Source organism: Pseudorasbora parva, chromosome 14, assembly GCF_024679245.1.
Source record: "Pseudorasbora parva isolate DD20220531a chromosome 14, ASM2467924v1, whole genome shotgun sequence".
NCBI classification, from domain to species: Eukaryota; Metazoa; Chordata; class Actinopteri; order Cypriniformes; family Gobionidae; genus Pseudorasbora; species Pseudorasbora parva.
Window position 1 is genome coordinate 6,659,536 of NC_090185.1, and position 7,726 is coordinate 6,667,261.

Sequence of the window (7,726 nt, forward strand, 5' to 3'; positions counted from 1 at the left end):
GCGTGAGTTAACATCAGTAAACGACACGATCGCGTGCTTCGTCATTCAAATGCGCTAACGGTTACTCCATTGTTGTTCTATGTATAACGTTACACTAGTCTGACGTGCAAAACCGTTTTGCTTGCTACTGCTAATGTTTAGTCGCATACAATAGACCATAAACCGAATCATGTCCTCATAAACTGCGAGTAAACACACACAAATGTTGACAGGCCACTAAATACAGTCCATACCACAGAGACGGACGTCCTGCTGCTGCTGTTTTTCCTGTTCAATTTATTTCAGCCTCTGAATGATTCTGGATCATATCTATTAGCTGAGATAGATGGGTTTCTCCACGCTTGAGGACGTCACCGCTTTGCGCGCTCGTCATTCTTTAGCTCCGCCCACACGATACGCCTCCAGGCGCTGTTTTTTTTCCGGAAAGACTCGGTACAGCCCATATTTCTTTTAATAAAACTAGAGACTTTTCGGAGATATGAAGGATGCAATACTACTCTATAGGTACTCAAGATTGACATGAGATTGACTGAAACTGAGTGTCTCACCCCCCCCCCCCCTAAATACTTTTCTGTAAAAAAAAAAAAAAAAACTGAAAAGGGGAACAAATACTATTTGACCAATAATACTAAAAATACTAGTGCAATAGTGTAATAATACTAGTGATTATAGTTCAGCGGTTTTAAAATTATTTTGTGTACAAGGTGCACTAAGTAATTTTTTTGTCGGCTAGAGGGCGCCTATTCAAAACAAAGCCGTAGTTTGATGACGCCAAGTCCAGTGGTGGAATGTAACAAAGTACAAATACTTCGTTACTTTACTTAAGTACATTTTTCACGTATCTATACTTTACTTAAGTAGAATAAATAGTGCATACTTTTTACTTTAACTTCGTTACATTTTGCAGCAATTATTATACTTTCTACTCCACTACATTTCTACAACGTTTCGTTACATATTCTGATCAGTTTCAGGGCTGGAGATTAAGGCTTGCCCGGATAATAATATATAATGTACGTTATAGGCTAATGAATTGATGCTTTCGCTGTTGAGGCTCGCGCAGCCTCTCGAGGAGAAATGGAAACAAATCAGCCCCGCTCACACAAAGAAACTCAGTAACATACTGCATTAAAAATTCAAAATGTTTAGTTTTTATATTTTATAGCAGTTAAAAAAAACATCACATGACACGGCCAACGAGTGTAGTTTTCCTGAATACCATCACAGACAGAAAATGTGACACTGATTTCATTTAATACTAAAAATACTAGTGCAATAGTGTAATAATACTAGTGATTATAGTTCAGCGGTTTTAAAATTATTTTGTGTACAAGGTGCACTATGTAATTTTTTTGTCGGCTAGAGGGCGCCTATTCAAAACAAAGCCGTAGTTTGATGACGCCAAGTCTGAGGAGTAACCCCAGTGCAGTCTGGACAATGGGGCGGGGCAACACATTAAACTCTGTCTCCGACCGGCCCGCCTACACCCAATTTCATTGGTTTATAATACAGCGAATCTTATTGGCGTAGACGCTTGCGGCGTGAGCATGCGCATTCCTTTATGTACGTCTTTAGAAATGATCTACCTACGAGCTACCTGCATCTGTATGGGGAAACGACAAACATGCAGTAAAACTTCGGCTCTCGCTGTTGTTTTCGCCGCTTTTAAGGTGAGTTTAGTCCATAAAATCACACAAGTAATACACATTAATGTGACACTTTTCTTACCTTTAATTGAAACAATCCTATGTTATATTTACTTGATAGAAATGTAACGTTAGTGTCTTTGAAGAAGTAGATATGCACAGAACTAACAGAACTAGCATTTTTTAAAAGAGGTAATTTAGGCTAACTCACTCTTGTTTTTGAACGTTTAATCACATTTTATGTTTAGATGAGAGGTTTTGATAGTTATGTAAAGGTTTTGCTGATACATTTGTCAATGGATGATAGTAATAAGCACATTTATTTAACCTAACGGACCTCGCAGAGTGCGAAAATCCAAGTAGTTGAAACCTGTTCTGGTCTCTCACGGTAAACAAATATGGATCAAATGTTCTGTGATTTCAGGAGCGGCAGAAAAAACCTCTACAAAAAAAGGAAAGCTTTAATACATTTAATAATATGAATGTGCATTATTAAAAGCCACTAAACTACGAATACAGTTTGTACACAAACACGGTACATAATGCTGTACATGTAGCATTTATATAGCATCTATCCATAAACTTTAAGGTTTAGCCTTAAAGAAATACAGGTGGTGAACGAAAAAGCTAATTAAATAAGTTAACTTTTTTTTTTCACAACATTTACCTGTATCACTTTGCATCTGTAAATTTCTTATGAAAATTATATTTAATCCATTTTTGGATTAAATCAATGCTTAGTTTATAATGAGGAGGATGTTTTAAGCTATGAAACTTGCAGAATGCAACAAATAACTTAATCACAACCACCTCAAGTCCCAACATTTTTATCTTCTTTCTTGTTTCAGATGCTGCCATAGAACGGCATGAGAAGGCAACAGTTTGGTAGAACTGAGGATCCAATATAAGAGTATGCACATGATGTCCCAGTAGACGGTGTGTAACTGTATTACACCAACTGAGTGGCAAAAACACTGAGTGGCAGGATTGGTGTTCAGCGTGAATGCTGCCAAAAACAGCGCAAAACCCAAAACACATCTGGGAAAGGGTTAGGTACAAATAGGTTGTTGATTGCACATTCAACAATAAATCAGAGCAATCTTTGTACAACCTCCCGAAAGCTACAGAAAGACAAACAAATAGATTGCTGCTATTCGCAGAAACAACCTGAATTCAGACAGCAGAACATTTTATGTTAGATATGTACAATTTTGGGCTAAATTCATATACAGGTCCTTTTAAAAAATTAGCATATTGTGATAAAGTTCATTATTTTCCATAATGTAATGATAAAAATTAAACTCGCATATATTTTAGATTCATTGCACACCAACTGAAATATTTCAGGTCTTTTATTGTTTTAATACTGATGATTTTGGCATACAGCTCAGGAATTTGGGGTTTTCATATCTCAAAAAATTAGCATATCATGAAAAGGTTCTCTAAGCGAGCTATTAACCTAATTGTAACGCAGTTCTTTGATGGAAGGAAGGAGGCAGGAACCGGCAAACGTTTCACAACTTTTTAATTCAAAATAAACAAAACGAAAGTAAAACCGCGGGCAGCCCCTCACGGACGACTGCCCACACATACATAATAAAACGTAAAGCAAAACTCAACATAAAATCCAGGCCTGGTCCTCTCTCGTCTTCCGTTTCCTTGGCTCCTCCTTTTATGCTCCCGTTCCTTGGCCGCGAGACGAGACCGGTGCACCGCGCAGCTGGTACTCATTACCACTCGTCACCGGCCCGCTCTCACGGTCCCTCGCCCCGCTGCCTGCCACACCACACTAATCATCTGAATCAAGTAATTAACACTAAACACCTGCAAAAGATTCCAGAGACTTTTAAAAACTCTCAGCCTGGTTCATTACTCAAAACCGCAATCATGGGTTAGACTGCCGACCTGACTGCTGTCCAGAAGGCCATCATTGACACCCTCAAGCGAGAGGGTAAGACACAGAAAGACATTTCTGAACGAATAGGCTGTTCCCAGAGTGCTGTATCAAGGCACCTCAGTGGGAAGTCTGTGGGAAGGAAAAAGTGTGGAAAAAATTGCTGCACAACGAGAAGAGGTGACCGGACCCTGAGGAAGATTGTGGAGAAGGACCGATTCCAGACCTTGGGGGACCTGCGGAAGCAGTGGACTGAGTCTGGAGTAGAAACATCCAGAGCCACCGTGCACAGGCGTGTGCAGGAAATGGGCTACAGGTGCCGCATTCCCCAGGTCAAGACACTTTTGGGCTACAGAGAAGCAGCACTGGACTGTTGCTCAGTGGTCCAAAGTACTTTTTTCGGATGAAAGCAAATTTTGCATGTCATTCGGAAATCAAGGTGCCAGAGTCTGGAGGAAGACTGGGGAGAAGGAAATGCCAAAATGCCTGAAGTCCAGTGTCAAGTTCCCACAGTCAGTGATGGTCTGGGGTGCCATGTCAGCTGCTGGTGTTGGTCCACTGTGTTTTATCAAGGGCAGGGTCAATGCAGCTCGCTATCAGGAGATTTTGAAGCACTTCATGCTTCCATCTGCTGAAAAGCTTTATGGAGATGAAGATTTGGTTTTTCAGCACGACCTGGCACCTGCTCACAGTGCCAAAACCACTGGTAAATGGTTTACTGACCATGGTATTACTGTGCTCAATTGGCTTGCCAACTCTCCTGACCTGAACCCCATAGAGAATCTGTGGGATATTGTGAAGAGAAAGTAAGACCCAACACTCTGGATGAGCTTAAGGCCGCTATCGAAGCATCCTGGGCCTCCATAACACCTCAGCAGTGCCACAGGCTGATCGCCTCCATGCCACGCCGCAGTGAAGCAGTCATTTCTGCAAAAGGATTCCCCACCAAGTATTGAGTGCAGAACTGAACATAATTATTTGAAGGTCCAAGGCACTCAGTTAAGTAAAGGATGAGGAAATAATTAAAAAGCCTTTATTTGGTATGGCTTAAATCATTTTAAAATACAAGCGCCAACATGTTTCGACCCAAATTGGTCTTCATCAGGGCAGAGCAACACAATGAATGAGAATGTTAACAATTTATATGTTACACCCCACCCATAACCTAACAAACATCCAATTAGCCTAACAAGGACTGATACAATCAATTAATCCAATGAGGCAATCAGGTGTACAGGATTGGGGATACCAACGTAATAGAAAAAAAAAAAAAAGAAAAGAAAAAAAAGACAAACTCCCCTTTAACGTAGGCTACCTGGAGAGAAAAAATTGTTAACATTCTCATTCATTGTGTTGCTCTGCCCTGATGAAGACCAATTTGGGTCGAAACATGTTGGCGCTTGTATTTTAAAATGATTTAAGCCATACCAAATAAAGGCTTTTTAATTATTTCCTCATCCTTTACTTAACTGAGTGCCTTGGACCTGTCTTTTTTGCCATTCGTCTTTTCCCTTTCCCAAGAGCACCGATTACAGACTATTTAAACTCCACCAGAGCGCCGGGTTGAATCTGTTACAGATAATTATTTGAAGGTTGACTTTTTGTTGTATTAAAAACACTTTTCTTTTATTGGTCGGATGAAATATGCTACTTTTTTGAGACCGGAATTTTGGGTTTTCATGAGCTGTATGCCAAAATCATCAGTATTAAAACAATAAAAGACCTGAAATATTTCAGTTGGTGTGCAATGAATCTAAAATATATGAAAGTTACATTTTTATCATTACATTATGGAAAATAATTAACTTTATTACAATATGCTAATTTTTTGGGACCTGTACTAGGTCATATACTGTATTGACAACTCATCAATTAAATACTTATATTTTTGTTAGCGTTTATTAAAAAATATCCATTGTAATGAGCATTGTGTTCTACAAAGGTGGATGGTTAAATAGACAAACCCAGTTTTTCTTAGAAAGCAAATGTGTATGGTTAAAACACCATTACAGTGCAGAACTCTGTATTGTCTGGCTCATGGTAATAGCTGACAGCTATCCAAGTAAATTAAAAAATCTACACAAAATATAACTAAACATCAAATTGATGTCCTCAACACTTTCATTTCACCAATAAATCCCAACTAGAAGTATGACCACACATCAAGTCAGATGTTATATCTGAAATGCCTTATTGCGTTAACAGTTTTTAAGCCTGGGTAATATGACGATTATATAATCATCTGGATTTAGAGCTACCTAAACTATTATTATACTATTTGTTCAGCAGATAAAGTGTTCACAGGCTTTGCTTTATATATTTCCCCGGCATCGGAATCAGGTACATATAAATGTCTGAAAATCCAATTCCTGGCCAAACACTGGTTCTTTGGCGAGTTGTAATAATCACTGTTGAATCCAAATACATTTCATTTTTTTCAGGAAAAAAAGAAGAAGCTTGTTTTGCTCCCATTTCTGCAATTTCTCTTATTAAAGTCAGCCCTGCTCCAGGATGTTTTGCCACTCAGTCCAGCTGAGGGTCGTGTCCCAACGGGAAAATGACAACAGCGCACACACTCGATTAAAGGAAAGAGACAGGCCCATCGCAAACCCAAGTTTACATTAAAGCTTTGTATTTTGAGTTAAAGTCTATTTGTGTCTGGATTTGCTCAATTTTATTTTTTGTGCAGTTAAGTTTATATATGCTCTCTGTACTTTTACTTTTTGTTAACATCAATAAAAATCACAAACTATTGTTGTTCAGCATGTGTTCTCTGCAGACACATTTTGATTATATCCATTGGGTCAACATTTTTTGTCTGGAAAATTTCGCATTGTCTGAAAATTTTGACGTTTTCATTACAAATGTAATGATGTTTATAAAATGAAAATATTTACATATATGGAGGCACACTTATGTAAAATATATTAAACTGCTGCATTAATATATAATTCAAAAGATTTACATATATAGAAAACTAATATATTAACATATATTAGAAATTAAAATATGCACATATATTGCAAATTATTGTATTAACATAGTATATTATATTAATATAGTATAGCTATACTTATTTACACATAAAGAAAATAAATCTATGCGATATAAACATATGTTTAATTTATGTGTAAAAATATTAATAAGGTGCCAATCTATTTTGATTTAAGTAATTTTAATATATGAAAATCTATTATTAATATATTCCACACGGTGTAACTTCTTTGTGGGTATTTATGTGCTCAAGTGCGTATTGGAATAAATTTTTCTATCACTTCTCTTCTTGGTATTTACTAAGTCCTCACGTTTTGTTGCACAGATTTACATGAGTGAAATTATTTTCATCCCGTTTGTACACAGATTATAGCATGCACAATGCGAGGATGGATAAATAAATTGATTTTTAATATCTAATTTCTCACCTGTTAACCCGTTGACACTTAGCTATTTAGTCCTACAATAAAATATGGACTTTTAAAACTATAAATTAGACCTACATAGGCCCACATATTTTATTAACAGGGAAAGACTTTATACCGCTTTAGCACTTTATACAATTGGACAACAATCTCGTTTAAACGATTGGTCATGCTTTAAACTAAAATTAGCCGTTTGCGTTTGGAGGTGTCCAATACTACAGTTAATAATTAATTATCATTTGCGTAAAATCCGGGTTTGTGCTGATCCACCGACCCTAATGAAGAAGCCAAATGTTAAACAGCTTTATTAGCCTTAATTATGCCGGAGGTACCGTCACCAAGCGCTCGTTTTCGCGTTTTTTTATTTTATTTAAAACAATATGTGAATCTATTCCATGTGTTTCATTCATAAAATCGTACATTAAGGAATGCGCATGCGCAGGCTTGAAGCGTCTACACCAATAAGATTGGTTGTATTGTAAACCAATGAAATTGCATGTGGGCGGAGCGACACGTGTTGCCCCGCCCCAATGTGTCGCCCCGCCCCATCGTCTAGACTGCACTCTGGGGTACTTGAATCTGAGTGCAGAATCTTGGGACATGTGGTCTTCACCTCCCAGCCGGTGGGAAAGAATCAGGATAGGACTCGGACAGAAATCATGTTTATGGATGTGATAATTAACGTTACTGTAGTGTGAAGCAGAGCAGGACCGATGGTTATGGAGCTGAGCACGGCCACTGGAGCGATTATTAAGCAAAACACACGG